At 39.0% G+C, this 15,507-nt stretch overlaps 1 protein-coding gene across 2 annotated transcripts in view; it reads right to left on the reverse strand.

The window, feature by feature from the left end:
- The window catches only part of DLGAP1 (DLG associated protein 1), a 968,455-nt gene that overhangs the window by 509,954 nt on the left and 442,994 nt on the right, over positions 1-15,507 (reverse strand). The window lies entirely within an intron of this gene.

A 15,507-nucleotide genomic window follows, 5' to 3' on the forward strand; every position in this document is an offset into this window, starting at 1 on the left:
CATTTTATGACCAAAGTCATAACGAACATATTTCTATAGTCCTAAGCTGGCAAGATAAATAGAGATCTGCTTATAATATAAACAACATATTTATTCCTAAACTAATAAGATGATTATCAATCTCTAAAAGACTATGAAAATCAATGCTGTATACTTGGCTATACTTGGTAAGAATTTTGGAAACATGTCTGTTCTTTTTTATTTGTGTTCTGGAAGATACTTAGTCCACCTTTTTTTTTTTTTTTTTTGAGACGGAGTCTTGCTCTTGTTGCCCAGGCTGGAGTGCAGCGGAATGATCTCGGCTCACTGCATCCTCCACCTCCTGGGTTCAAGCAATACTCCTGCCTCAGCCTCCCAAGTAGCTGGGACTATAGGCGCGCGCCACCACGCCCAGCTAATTTTTGTATTTTTAGTAGAGGCGGGGTTTTGCCATGTTGGCCAGATGGTCTCGATCTTTTGACCTCATGATCCGCCCACCTCGGCCTACTTAGCCCACTTTTAAGGACAAGTCCAGCTGTCCTTATCCTTCACAGCAAATAACAAACATAGTGATTAGTGGGGGTGAAGAGATGTTGGTCAAGGGGTACAAAGGAAAGTCAGATAAAAGGAATATGTTCTAGTATTTGATAGAATAATAGGCAAATTATAGTTAACAAAAATTTATTGTACACTTCAAAGTAGCTAGAAGCAAAGAACTGTAATGTCCCCAACACAAAGAAAAGATAAATGTTTGGGGTGACAGTATCTCAATTACTCTGATTTGATCATTACACATTATATGCAGGTATCAAAATATCACATATCCCCCAAAATATGTACAATTGTTGTATATTAATAAAAATAAATACAAACAAAAATACCAAAATAGTAATTAATTATAGTGTAATTATTAGCCTAGGGCCAATCTGGACAAGCACCTGTTCAACACCATATCCTCATTTTCTGTCACCCAGTAGACACTGCAGAAGTATTTTTGATTGGTCCTGCAGAGGTTCTACCCCGCCCTCACCAGGTGCAGGTGGATGCCAGGTGCCAGCCCGGGACAGGCTCTAAGTTCTAAAGAGTGTGTCGGTGGATGGTGCGCTTTGATCTTTTAGTTCATACGGCTCTGCCTTTGATTAACAGCACAGAACACTGGGCCCAGACTCTTGCCAGAAGATGCCTTTGAACTGTTTGCTGCTCACCTTTTAGTGAAAGCTCTTGACACAAATATTAAAGAAAAGTGTTTAAAGGACGTGCGGTCAATGCATTCCTGACGGTGAGTCTTTCGTGGATTGAAAGCTCTGAAGTCCCACACTGGAAAAACACTTCGAGAGACCTACACAGATAATGGTGTGTACAACTTCAGAGGCCTGCGCTGTCTCTTGAAGTGCATATTGATGCCCTAGACGGTTCTGTCATGATAAAAAACAGGCTTTAGTTTTTTCCATCTCTAATCAATTGGTAGTGAAGACCAAGAGCACTGTTTTGAAATGGATCTGAGCCCAGTTTGGTCTAAGCAGAAAAGAGTTCTATGATGGATCCACACACCCTAAGTTGAGGTGAGAAAGCTGCTGGGCCATGGGCTATGATTTTGGTATCCTTACTCTGGAAATTAAGGTAGACTACTAGCAAGTTGTGTATGTTGACCACACACTTTCTAATTTATCCAGAACATTGCTTCCATTGAGTTGGACTTGGTCATTATATCCTCAGTTTGCATTCAGGGAAAATTTTAAAAAGTTTCCCATGACACCTGCCTTCACTTTTTTGTCAGAATGTCATAGAAAAACACTGGCCATGTCAGATAAAATATCCTTGTCAGACCTAAGTGTCAGGAAAATCTTTGCTTCACTGAAGAATTTTATTCTTTCAGGACAAAATATGAATGACATAATATACAGTATTCCTCTTTGCTTCTGCTTTTAGGAATATCAGCTTAATGTCAATAATTGCATAGCATACTATAACAAAAATCATACAATGATACTAATTTTTATTTATATCTCTATCCATGAATCTATCCCACTGTTGAGCTAACAATTCTTATAAGCCACTCCAAATTCTTTGTGGAACAAATCAAGATATATAAAGGTAAACAAATAATATTGTACAGATGTTAATATTTTAATTCTCCCATGAAAAATAAAAGTTCGCCTTCCTTTGGCTTCAGAAAATTCATTAATTTTCCAGCTTTAAGACTGAAGAGTAATGAACACATGCTATCAGCAGATTTAAGTATCTGACTAACGACAGTTCAAGCCTTCCCTTTCATATTCCTCTCCAGTATGACTGAATAACTTCTTTTCCCTAGAGACAGATATTTAGCCTTAAATTTTATTAGAAGGAGAAAGAACAAAAAATTTTAAAATATCAAAGGAATATAAATCTACAGTGGTATTCAGAGTTGTTCATTTTTAATAGAAATAAATTACTAGTTCAAACAACTTCTCCAAAACAAGTTTCCCAGCCCACCAAAGCAGCCGCTGGTGAGCAGCCTCACCTGTTATCGTTAGTCTTTTCTTGTCACACTTCCCTATTTAAGTGTGGAATTGTTCCCAGTTCAAAGATACATGGGAGAGAAGTGGCTGGATGGGTAGGATGCACAGAAAACCTCGTGTATATTCTCTGGGAGAAGCTTCTGTAGAAGAATCTAAGAGGCCACAGCAGATGACCTCTGGGGAGGTTTGTGGCTATCATCATGAAGAAAGGCTTAACTGTTACACAAATCTTTGCAATACTTTTCTTCTGAATTTCTTAGGCCCAGAAGGCTCTATTGCTCAAGTTCATTTTAAAGCACACTGGTTTCAAAACCTGCATAAGTGTTCACTGAATTAAAAAAATTCTTTCTCAAGCTCTAGGTATGCTGACAAGTTCGGTAGACCGGAAGTGTGATACTTCTACCCGAGAGCCTCCCACAGAGTCAGCACCTCAAGGGAGAAGGCAGGGGCCCTGAGCTCCGTCCCGGGTCAGTGCCTTACTTCCTGTGTGATCTCTGCAAAGTTATTTAGGCAACCTCTCAGTCTCAGTTTTCTCATACATAAAGTAGGGATAAAAGTCATATCCAACTTGCAGATTGTGCAGATTAAATGCATGTCATGTAAAGCACATGGAGTGTACTAAATGCTCAATAAATACCAGTTCCCTCCCTTCACCTTTCAGCCCCTCGTCTCCCCAGCAATATTTTCAGATGAAGAAGAGGTAAGAATTTTCAGTCTTATTTACACCAAAGATCACGTCTCGGTAGTCAAAATAAAAGTGACTGTATAATCTAAGGACATAAGTGAGTTATGTGGTCTGAGAACAGGACGGAATAATGAAAAGCAGGCTTGTGCTGAAAACATGGAAATATGCTGCACATCATGTCTGCATCCTTCCCTCATGCCTCCTTCTCTCTCCACAGGGCAGTAGAGCAAAGAAAGTAGAACTCAGGGCAGGGCTTGTGTCTGTTTTGTTCACTGGTGTACCCCAAGTGTGGAGAATCCTATAGATTTGATGCTCAATAGATATTTGATAAACTGAATTAAATACTCAGAAAGAAAGCAGAAATGTTTTGGGACTTCATATCCTGTTTTCCCTGCAGTTCAGCATAAATAAAATAATTATTTCTAACAAAAAAGTTAAAGAAAGTCTTTAATTTTCTACCACAGGAAAAGGTATTAGATTTGTATTCATTTTCCTCAAGCACATACCCCAAAAAAAATCCCCCCAAACAAATAAACATCAGTAAACGATTTCTGGAAACCCAATTTAGCAATAGGTTACAAATAAAGCAAAGAGTGCCCCTGCTCAAACTGCTGTTTATCTTGCAAGGGACTTCCAGGGTGGAGCTCTCTCACCCTCTCTGGCCCAGCCTTAAACTTCACTCTAAGTAAGCAGAATACAGCTGAGACAAGAGGAAGTAGTTCATTTGCATAATACAAAGACACCCAGGTGAATGGTTTGCCACTTATCAATGTTCGCTTTGCTCATTAGTGAAACAATCTACCAGTAAGTCTACCTAAAGTCTAATATGCTATACTTTTTTCCCCCTAGAAAGTTGGTCAATGGAGAAGGCATCAGTTGGCAACATTCGGTTGGACCAGTTAATGATGGTTTCCTTTTCAAAAGATACTAGCAGAGAGCATTAATCTTATCACTCTCTTTAAGTATAATCTGGACGCAGAGAATCACTCACATGCTTTAAGTTAGGTTGCAAAGTTTTGGGGGAAAATGTCAGAGATTTTGTTTTGTTTTTGGATGTCTGGCATCGGATAAGCAATGGATATTTTGGGAGCCCAAATATCCATTGTTTCTCTGGATACTAAAAATGATTATATTAATAGAAATAGCAGGGACTGTGAAGATTGGCTGTGACAAGTGATGCTGTGGTTTACTCTGACTTAGATTTGCTTCCATGGAGGTTTGACTGTGAGATGGAGATCTGTGGGGAGTTCCACTGGGTCGTGCTCTGGGCAAAACCACTATGACAGCAGTGAAGGAAGAAGGATCAGGTGGGAGGGGCATGTTGGAGTCCTGAGCCGGGATGCCCTTCAGAACTGGCCCAAACTGAAGCAGTGGGGATGAGTCTCAGTGGCCAGACATTGGATGTGGGCTGCCCAGGGAGGACGCATGACCTCGTGTGAGGCAGCTCCCTTTGGCCAAAGGCAATTTTCCAGAAGGGATGCAGCTGAGGGCTGTCAGCTTCCACCAATTCCAGCAGCTGGCAGAAAGAGTACCTTGGCTCTGAAGGAGTATCTGGGTCACCAACTACAGCATCCACTAAAACTGGCAAGTTTAAATAAAATATTTAGGAATGAGTACTTCCTATGTAACCTGCATATAAAGGACATTTAACAAATATTTGTCAAATGAATAAATGAATGGTTATTAGGATAGAAGAATGATAAGTAGTGGATTTAAACCCCAACAGAAGGGATTTAAATAAGGCTAAAGACAAATACAGAACTATAATAATGAACCACTCAGAGCAGAAGAACTTCCAGTCTAGATAGCTGTATTATGACTTCATCATTGGATTTAGTTACTCGAATTCTGAATTTAAGCCTTACAGCAAAAGTAGAGGGAAAAGATGGAAAAGGGACTCCGATTTTGGGGATCAAGGTTCAACAAGTGAGGGTCCCCCACTCACTTGGAAAGGGCTATCATTCTACTACATTAGAATTTGCCAGAAAAACTCAAGGCTTTAAAAAGGAAATAATTAGTCTGTGTGAAGCAGCTGAAAGAAGTGAAAAACATCATTGATTGAATTTTTCCAAAATTAATGACTCTTCCTGCTTGGAGCCCTTTCAACTAAGGTAATCAACATCTAAAGTTCTTGTGAAGGTCATTTCTGAGCACAGTCTATTCTGCTCCATCGAATGATCCAGTTCCTCTCCGTCTCAGTGTCTGGGCATGCTCATCATGCAGCCAGCTGTCTAATCACAAAGACATTTTCCTGACACTACACATTAGAAGATGCCCCTGACTTTATAAAGTTGTATAAATTAGAATCTATTTTATCCAGGGGCTTATATGGTTAATTTCAAGGATGCTTTGTCTCCTTTTCTCAGTGGTCTTCATACCAAAATAGATTCTAACACTTAGCCTATAAACACTTCCGTTGCTTAAGATTTATCTGATTAAAAGCTTATAAATACATATTTTCATATATTTACAAGATATAATTTTTTATGCAAAAGAGTCTTTTCTTAAAATGAAAAGTCCTTTTAGTTTTCATTACGCAAATGTATATCTTCCAGACTTGGCTTTACAACTCTTCAGTATCTTTGGGGAAGAATATTCTGTTCATATAAAGCAAATATAACTTATTGGCACCTCACGAATTTGTTTTTGTAGCTTAGGATAGTCAGGTTGTTTGGGGGAATTTTTTGTTCTAATGATTAAAATATTTTGTTCTAATTATTAGAATATATCATTTAACTAGATTGCAGGATCAATCTGTAACCAGGGTCCCTGGCTATGCCTGTCCAGGGAATCTAGGAAAGGAGACACATAGGTGCGCGCGCACACATGCGCGCACACACACACACACACACACCCCCTTCCCTCCCAAAACCTGAAATTTCACCAAGAACAAAGTATATGACTTATAAAGGGCATATAATTTTATATATTTCAGAGAGACATAATACATCAATCAATACATGTAAGATTTACATTGGTTTGATCTGGAAGGGTGGGACAACTCACCCTTTATGTAGATTTAAACATATTCTGATTGGCAGCTGGTTGAAACAGTTATTATCTATAGAAAGGAATGTCTGGGTTATGATAGGGGATGTGAAGACCTAGGTTTTATCATGCAGATGAAGCCTCCAAGTAGCATGCTTCAAAAGACTGTAAATGTTTCTCCCCAGACTTAAAGTTTGTGTTGATGTTAATGCTGGAGGGGTATCGTGAGACTGTCCAACCCCCCCAGTTCCTGTCATGGCCTGAGCCAGTCTTTCAGGTTAAATTTTAGAGCACCTGGCTGAGGAGGGAGCCCATTCAAATGGTTGTGGGAGGCCTTTGAATTTTATTTTTGGTTTATCGTCCCAAGGTTTAGCTATATGAATAATAATTCTATGCTTTTAAAATGTTAATTCATTCATTCTACAGACTTTCTGAGTACCGTTATGTGCCAGGTCCTGGGCTGAGGAGGAGGACCTCATATAAATCAGGACTTGATATAGTTTGGATATATGTCCCCATCAAATCTCATGTTGAAATATAATCCTTGGTGTTGGAGGTGGAGCCTGTGAAACCGCCTTTGCAAAAATTATAACTGAGGAAATTATGACAGGGAAAGAGACCTGACCTAACCAGCTCCACCTTGCTTCTAACCTCTCAGCTGTCCTTGTTTATTCCTGGGTGTAGGCCAAACTAACCTTGGGAAGGAATTTAGTTCATAGTTTAACTTTGAAATAAAGATGATAATAAACCCTCTACTTACCTGGGGACCAGTCTGCCCTTGTAGGACTAACAAATTAGTTACAAGATTAGAAATTACAGTTAGGAGCCATACAGCCTCTGGTTGCGAGTCTGAACCTCCCCAGATTGCTCCTGGGAATAGCATTACTGTTGTAAAGCCTAAGATCAGTGCTGGAGATACTTTGCAGACCCTGTGTTCTGTTCGGATGGACCAGCTGACGCCACCCAGACTGGTAATCTGGCTCAGCCAGATCTGCAGTCCCACCTATGAACAGTAGACAGCAAGAAAAACTCACTTTGATGCCTTATGATTTCATCTCCAACCCAAGCAATCAGCACTTCCCACTTCCTGAGCCCCTACTTGCCAAATTATCCTTAAAAACTCCGATCCCCAAGTTTTGGGGGAGACTGATTTAAGTAATAATAAAACTCCAGTCTCCTGTACAGACGGCTCTGTGTGAATTACTCTTTTTGTATTGCAATTCCCTTGCCTTGATAAATCAGCTCTGTCTAGGCAGTGGGCAAGGAGAATCCACTGAGCAGTTATACCTGGTGGGAGGTACTTGGGTCATCAGGGCAAATCCTTCATAGCTTGGGGCTGTCCTCCATACAGTGAGTGAGGTCTTGTAAGATCTGGTTGCTTAAAAGTGTGTGGTATCTCCCATTGTCTCTCTTTCTCTCTTGCTCCTGCTTTTGCCATGTGACATGCCTGCTCTTGCTTCACCTTCTGCCATGAGTAAAAGCTCCCTGAGGTCTCCCCAGAAGCCAAGCAGATGCTGGTGCTGTGCTTGTACAGCCTCCAGAACCTCAAGAGAATTAAACTCCTCTTTTTTGTAAAGTTGCCCAGTCTCAGGTATTTTTCTTTTCTTTTCTTTTCTTCTTTTCTTTTCCCTTCCCTTCCCTTCCCTTTTCTTTCTTTTCTTTTCTCTTTTCTCTCTCTTTTTTTTTTTGAGATCAAGTCTTGCTCTGTCGCCTAAGCTGGAGTACAATGGCACGATCTTGGGTCACCACAACCTCTGCCTCCTGGGTTCAAGCAATTCTCCTGCCTCAGCCTCCCGAGTAGCTGGGATTACAGGTATGGGCCACCATGCCAGGCTAGTTTTTGTATTTTTAGTAGAGATAGGGTTTTCCCATGTTGGCCAGGCTGGTCTCGAACTCCTGACCTAAGGTGATCTGCCTGTCTTAGCCTCCCAAACTGCTGGGATTACAGGCGTAAGCCATCGTGCCCGGCCTCTCAGGTATTTTTTTATAGCAACACAAGAACAGACTAACATAGAACTCGAATGAATGAATTCTGTCCTCAACTGCAGTAACTGTAAGGAGGTATTATTACATTTTCTCTCCCCAAGTGAGAAAGACTAATCCTTTAAAACTACCGTAAGTTCTCATTGTATGAGACTCAAGTTGAGCTTTCATGAAGGCTCTCAAATAGAGTTGGTGTTTTTATGGTATTGTTCACATGTTCTTAATTTTGTTTTTTCCTCAACTTTTAAATGTTCAGAAAAGTTTTTTAAATATGGACTTTTGATAAGAAAATTTAAGATGATCATGAACTGCATGACATTTTATCATCATCAAGCTATAGAATGCTTCTATTTTGTTTCATTTACTTTGGTTTTACTTTTTTCTCTATTATCTTCTGTCTCTAATCTCACAGCCCCCTCCAACCATAGTCAGCTTTTATAATATATATGAAATATATACTATTTATAATATATATGTTCATCCATTCTACCTTTTACACACACACACACACACACACACACACACACAGAAGATGTGAAAAATTTTGGCATTCACTGTGCTTAATTTACATAGATGATACTGTGGTATAAGTATCTTTCTAACTTTTCTTATTCAACACTGTTTTTAAAGATCTACTCATGATGCTACATATAAGCATAAGTGATTGCTTTTTACATTCCATTACACGCCATGCTATTCATACATTGGTAAGTCTACTAACAGTAACAGCTCTACCATGAACATGAACACATCTTATCCTTGAGCACCTGAGTGATTCGTGGAGGGTATATTCAGCAGTAGAATTGTTAGATTGTTGGGTATATCCATACTAAATGTCAGCAAACTCAGTGAGATTATTTTCCCAAATAGCTCTATTAGATTATATCCTCACCAGCAAGGTATCAGGGATTCCATTTCTATATATCTTCACCAGCATTTGATGTTATGCAACTTTTTAGTTTTTGTCGATCTGATGATTATAGACACTTTATCAATGATTTAATTAGTATTTTCCTAATTTTGAAAGAGTTTGGGCATCTTTTAATATTTACTACCCATTTAGGTTTCTCTTTCTGTGAATTGCCTATTCAGAGATATTGCTTATTTCTTTAGGTTTTCTTTCTTTTTCTCTTTTCTTTTCTTTTTAAAAATGTGCCATATGGACAGTCTTTTTTAAATGCCTTTAACATTTGGAAAACTTTGGACTTTCCTAAGAGCTATACAAATGTCATGGGTAAACTTTTTGCGTTGACTTTGACTTTCAAGAAACCTACAGCCATATCTCACATGTAATCACAGCTGTATTTTCCTTTTCAGCAAGTGTATTCGCATTCTTGTACTTTCTTGGAACCTAATTTTTGCATTCAATGTTATTATTAACTTTATTTTTATGTCTCTTGTCATAACCTAACTCAAAAGATGTTTTGAAGGAGTCAGGCATAAGTGAATCAATAAGCTTATTTTTTTTCAAAATGTTCCAGTTTAATTTAAATTGGTCTTCTAGCTAGAACAAAATGTGTTCCCACTCACCTTAAAGTGACAATAGGCTTCTGAATTCCATGGCTGTAGGTGTCATCTAGTTCAACAACACATTTTCAAATAGGAGATGGAAGACCACAGAAGTCACCTGAAGCTGTTTAGGAGACACAGGCTGGAGCAAAACTGGAATGGCCTGGCATTAAATCTGGTTTTTCTTTTCTTTTTATTTATTAATGTAATTAAAACAATTTTTGGTTTCTATTTTGCTTAGTAGAAAAGGTTTATATATGGATCACATGTCTGTGTGTGTATCTCTGTGTGAAAGTGTCTGTTTTTTGTAATGCTTATGTATTTTTCTTCCCCTCTCTCATTGGCATTTATCTTGATGTAATTGATGTGAGGTTTCTGGTCTTCATAAATTTCCTATTATTTCTGAAGCTTTGAAAAATTATTAAATCTAATTTAGAAGTGTAAAATTCCAACTCAAACTTTGGAAGTCAAGTTAAAACTCCTCTGTTTGGTAATCTCTGAGATGCTATATACAAATATCATCCTACTTACTAATTGTTCAGCTCTTTTCTTAAATCATACATGAATGACTTGTCAAAGATAAAGTACTGGCATCAGAAAGATTCTCAATATCAGGACTTGAAGGTCATGTTACACCTCAGTCTGGAGCTTCTGAGAATGGACCCCTGATCTCCTATCCTTGTAGAATCCACACTTTCCTGGTGAGGCCTAAACCACAGCTGGGAAGAACCCTATGTTCCTGACCTGGATCAAGGGAATGCTACCCCCACAATGGTGATACTAATGCTTTTTCATGGAAACTGGCTTTCAAGTTGAACAAGACCGGCAAAGGGGACATGGCAAATCCTCCTCTTACCACTTATGCTTAGAGTGACATGTCTGTTCACGTTCACAAGTTGGTGTTAAAGCAACTCACATGGCCATATCTGTCTAGAAGGGGTCAGGGGAGTGCAACTCTTTTATGTACCCAGAAAGGGGGAGAAATATTTGGTAAAGACTACTAATGACTACCACCGTCTGCAACCCTCACTTTTTCTGACTATGATTATAATGATACCCTTTGCCTTTACAGAGTATAGCTGTGCCTGATCAAAGGGCACACCAGCCAGATCTAGAGATGGGAGTGACTTCTAAGGAGCATGGACTTCACCTGGGAAGGTGATGGGCTTGCTGGGGAGCTGTGGAGTTTGAGAGCCAAATGGTTGACTCATGAAACAGTAATCCAGGAGTGAAACAGAAACCAAGCTCTTAGGCAGGCAGTGCTACCAAGTCATCAATATGAAGGGACCAGGCAGAGAGTAGGAGACTCGGATACTGGGGAAATCAGACAAAACAAGAACCCACCTACCTGCCCTCTGTCTTCCTGACTCCCACAAGTACTTTTTGTGCACTTATGAAGTGGCAAGTACTATTTTAGGTTCTAGGGATTTAGCAGTGGAAAGACAAGTGGAGGAACTAAAACAATTAAAAAAGTGTCTGAGGACTTGAGTGTACACAGGGGGAGAGACCCTGTCAAAGGTCATGTGTGTGCACTCTACGCTGAGTATTTCATACCCATGGCTCATTTGAAACATGCAAGAACTCAAAGAGTTGAGTACTGCTATTACAGGTTAAGTATCCCAAATCCAAAAATCAGAAATCCAAAATACCCCAATGAGCATTTTTTTTGAGTGTCACATCAGTACTCAAAAATTTTCAGATTTTGGATTTTCAGATTTGGGATGTTAATCTGGTAAGTGGAATGCAAATATTCCAAAATCCCAAAAAATCTGAAATCTGAAGCACTTATAGTCGCAAGCATCTCAGATAAGGGACACTCAACCTGTATAACCATTTTTTCAATGAGGCAACAGTCCTTCAGGGTGGTAACGATTGGCCCATGGTCATGCAATTGATCCAAGTCCTGGTTTTCTGACTCTAAAGGCCCTTTTCATTTTATTTTTGGACAATAACATTGTCATTTTTAACAGAACAAACATAAGTTTCCAGAGTTTAGATCTCTGCTTTCTAAGGTTACTGTTTTCCATCTGAGTTCTGTTTTCTGCTGATAATTACAAAGTTTTGAAAATAATTCAAGCCATATATATATAATTTATAAATACCATACATACATATATATAAAATTGTTTTACATGACTGCTAAGGGATGCTTCAAAGTGACATTTTTAAAAGCCAAGTGAATATATTGAAGGTATTTTTTAAAAACAGTTACTTTGGTTTGAAACAATCTCTTGTTATGATAAAAGTAGTCTCATCTCTCAAATAGACAAATATAGACAGCCATAAGATAATTAAATCAGAACCTGTTTTCTCTTTGCAGGAAGTGAATTTACGTGTCAAGACAGTCCCCGCTCTTTTCAGGCTTATGGTATTAACAGCATCATATCATAAAATGTTGTCAGGTTCTTGGGGCAGCAATAATGCTTTCACTTATAAAATGTGACTACAGTTCTTAAGTTGGTTCCTCTGGACCTCTGTCATCGACACACACAAACATGCACAGTCACTAGTTAGGTTAAGTTGAATTCGGCTTAAGAAGTGCTAGAAAAAGGCTTATGAACTGTTGAAACCATGCTAGGGGCCAGTTGGTGGATTTTTCACCAAAAGGGTCATATAGATGTCTAGGTTTTTCAGTGTGAGTGTGAGATATCCATATTCTAAAACGCCATTCTGAGCAGGAAGCAAGAAAGGATTGTACAAAGGCTACATTAAAAGTATAACGAAGCCAAATTCTTCCGCTCCAGTTTAGAAGGGGTTTTGCACTTTTCAGGGTGGAATGCTTAAAACTCAAAATTCACAGATCAAACAGGTACACAGGCCACAGGTACTCAGGGGCTGGATGTTACCAAAGGGTTAAAAAAAAAAAAAAAGAAGAGTCGAGAGAACAGGAATTTTCTTTCTATAGCACCATCTATGAGATGGAGCTCTGAGTATAAGCAATCATTTCTGGTTCTCCAGATTGGAAAAGTCATCAGGAGATCACATCATAATCTGTTAAGTAGACAACTATCCTTTAGTGGTGCCAACGTTTCTATTTCTGATTCTTTGGTCACACAGTGACTTTCTGGGCTATGAAATAGTCTATTCAGTGAAACTAGTTATCATAAAAGACATGCAAAAACCTTTTCACAGTCTTTGTCCTGGAATACACAATTGTAAATTGGCATGCGACTTTCTTTTTTTTTTGAGACGGAGTCTTGCTCTGCCGCCCAGGCTGGGGTGCAGTGGCCGGATCTCAGCTCACTGCAAGCTCCGCCTCCCGGGTTTACGCCATTCTCCTGCCTCAGCCTCCCGAGTAGCTGGGACTACAGGCGCCCGCCACCTCACCCGGCTACTTTTTTTTTGTATTTTTTTTAGTAGAGAGGGGTTTCAATTCAGCCTGAGAGTATTGTTCCTTTCCAAGGTTTCGGCACTAGCTGCTGTTACTAAGATAGGAATTGTACAGGTGGTGGCTCAGTCCCAAGTGAGGCTCAGCCTGAATAATCTCACTATGCAGAAGTGAGAGCACCTGGGGAGAAGAGACAGGCTCCTTGCTTCCTGGATTACCCTGACTCTACTGCAGCCACAGTGCTGTTCTTGAGTTTTATGTCAGGTGAATATTAACAACAGCAGTAGGATAGGTTACTAGATAGTCAGCATGCTTTTTAGGAAAAAGCACAGAAATTTGGAAGGTTTTTGATATATCCTAACATATGATTTGTGTGATGTCTCTGAGGCTCACTTCCCCATTTAAAAACAGAAATAATGTAGTCTGGTGCGGTGGCTCCTGCCTATAATCCCAGCACTTTGTGAGGCTGAGGTGGGAGGATCACTGGAGACCAGGAGTTCGAGACTAGCCTGGCCAACATGGCAAAACCCCATCTCTACTAAAAATACAAAAATTATCTGGGCGTGGTGGTACATGCTTGTAATCTCAGCGACTTGAGAGGCTGAGGCAGGAGGATGGTTTGAATCCGGGAGGAGGAGGTTGCAGTGAGCCAAGATTGTGCCACTGCACTCCAGCCTGGGTGACAGAGTGAGACTCCATCTCAAAAAAAAAAAAAAAGGAATAATGATATGCTCTAGTGAAATTAAATGAGATGGCACACTTGCTTACTTACTTAGTAAGCCCAGAATCTGGGGCATAGTAAGGATGCAAAAATGTTAGTTCCCTCATACTCCTTCCCTTCTCTGTAGGAAGAAGTGATTTCGATCATTTATGTTAATACAGATTCCCTTGTTATATAAAATTAAAATTGTAATTTATTTGAGATCAACTTAGAACTTTGTTGTTGCAAAAACAGAGAGAGAGCAAAATGTAACTCAAAAAACCCCTCAGATTATGGTGACTCAGATAATTTGCTTTCCAGCTCAGCAGTGTCAGGTAGAACTTGAGTAATGAGTGACCCTGAATCTGATTTACTTCACTTAAACTGCTTCTTAAAACCATTCTTTGTGGTGCCTTCAAGATGGTTTTGCTTAAGTAGCATGTGATGGTGATATCTTCCTCAAATGGCCCTTGTGATAACGAATCAGTTGCGGTGTCACCTACCTCAACAGAAAGGAAAAAACATTTCAATCTGGAGAAAGATAAAGTGTGCTTCTTTGCTAGAAATGGCTGTAAAGTGCTACCAAGTAGAAAAATCTAGAAACAAACTCAAGGTTGTCGAGAAGATTCTAAAACTCTTCCTTTCCTAGATGAGGGACTGTTATTGCAAAGACAATCTGAGCCCTGTGGATTTTAATCAACATAGGTTACCCAAAATATGTAAATATACAGGGAACTGACTCTGTATTTATATAGCTATTCATTACTTTTGTTTGTGACTCTATGCAAAGCATATTTATATAAAACAATACAAAAACACATAATAGACCATGAAAGTAACATGCAGAAAGCAGCATTACCTTGCTCTGCTCTAAGGAGGCATCAGCCTCCTGACTTGGTTGTGCATTCAGGTGGCAACAAATACATTATTATCTGATCTCAGTTTTAAAAAAGCAGGCACAGAGCACATCACGCCAAATGTTGAAATGATCAAACTAAATAGAAACTTGCCTAATATGAACAGCGCTACTCACCATCACATGCTACTTAAGCAAAACTATCTTGAAGGCACCACAAAGAATGGTTTTAAGGAGCATGTACACATGTGTTGAAACACCATACTTTATTCCATAAATATGTACAAATATGTCAATAAAAATAAAATAAAACTCAAAAGAAAAAATGAAATCTGTTATCATCACATCTTTTTTACCTTTATCACATCTACTCCCACCCCACAGATCGGTTTCAGGAAATGAGGCATTGGTGTAATTACAGACTACTGAAGTTTAACATTTAAGTACTGAACCCTTTTATTGTAAGCATTTGTGATGGGAAGTTTTCTTAAATGCATCACATTATTTCCCTGCTTTGTGAATTAAAAGTGCTAAATGCTATCTAGCCTTTTTTTTTCTTCCAAGCAAGTAGCATTTTTACTTAATTTTTTTTTTCAAGTATACAATACATTAACAATAGTCCCCATGTTGGACACTAGGGCTCTTGAAGTTGTTCCTCCCATTCAACAAAAATTTTGTATCCTTTGATCATCATTTCTCTAAACCTCGCCTTCTCCATGGTAACCACTCTTTTACTCTCTGCTTCTAAGAGTTTGACTTTTTTAGATTCCGCATGTAAGTGAGATCATGTAGTATTTGTCTTTCTGTGCCTGGTTTATTTCACTTAGCATAATGTCCTGTGGGTTCATCCATGTTGCAAATGACAAGATTTTCTTATTCTTAAGGCTGAATGGTATTCCCTATATATATATACCATATTTCCTTTATTCATTCATCCACTGATGGATGCTTAGGCTGATTCCAGATCTTGGCTATCAT

This window comes from Macaca mulatta, chromosome 18, assembly GCF_049350105.2.
Source record: "Macaca mulatta isolate MMU2019108-1 chromosome 18, T2T-MMU8v2.0, whole genome shotgun sequence".
Taxonomy (NCBI): Eukaryota; Metazoa; Chordata; class Mammalia; order Primates; family Cercopithecidae; genus Macaca; species Macaca mulatta.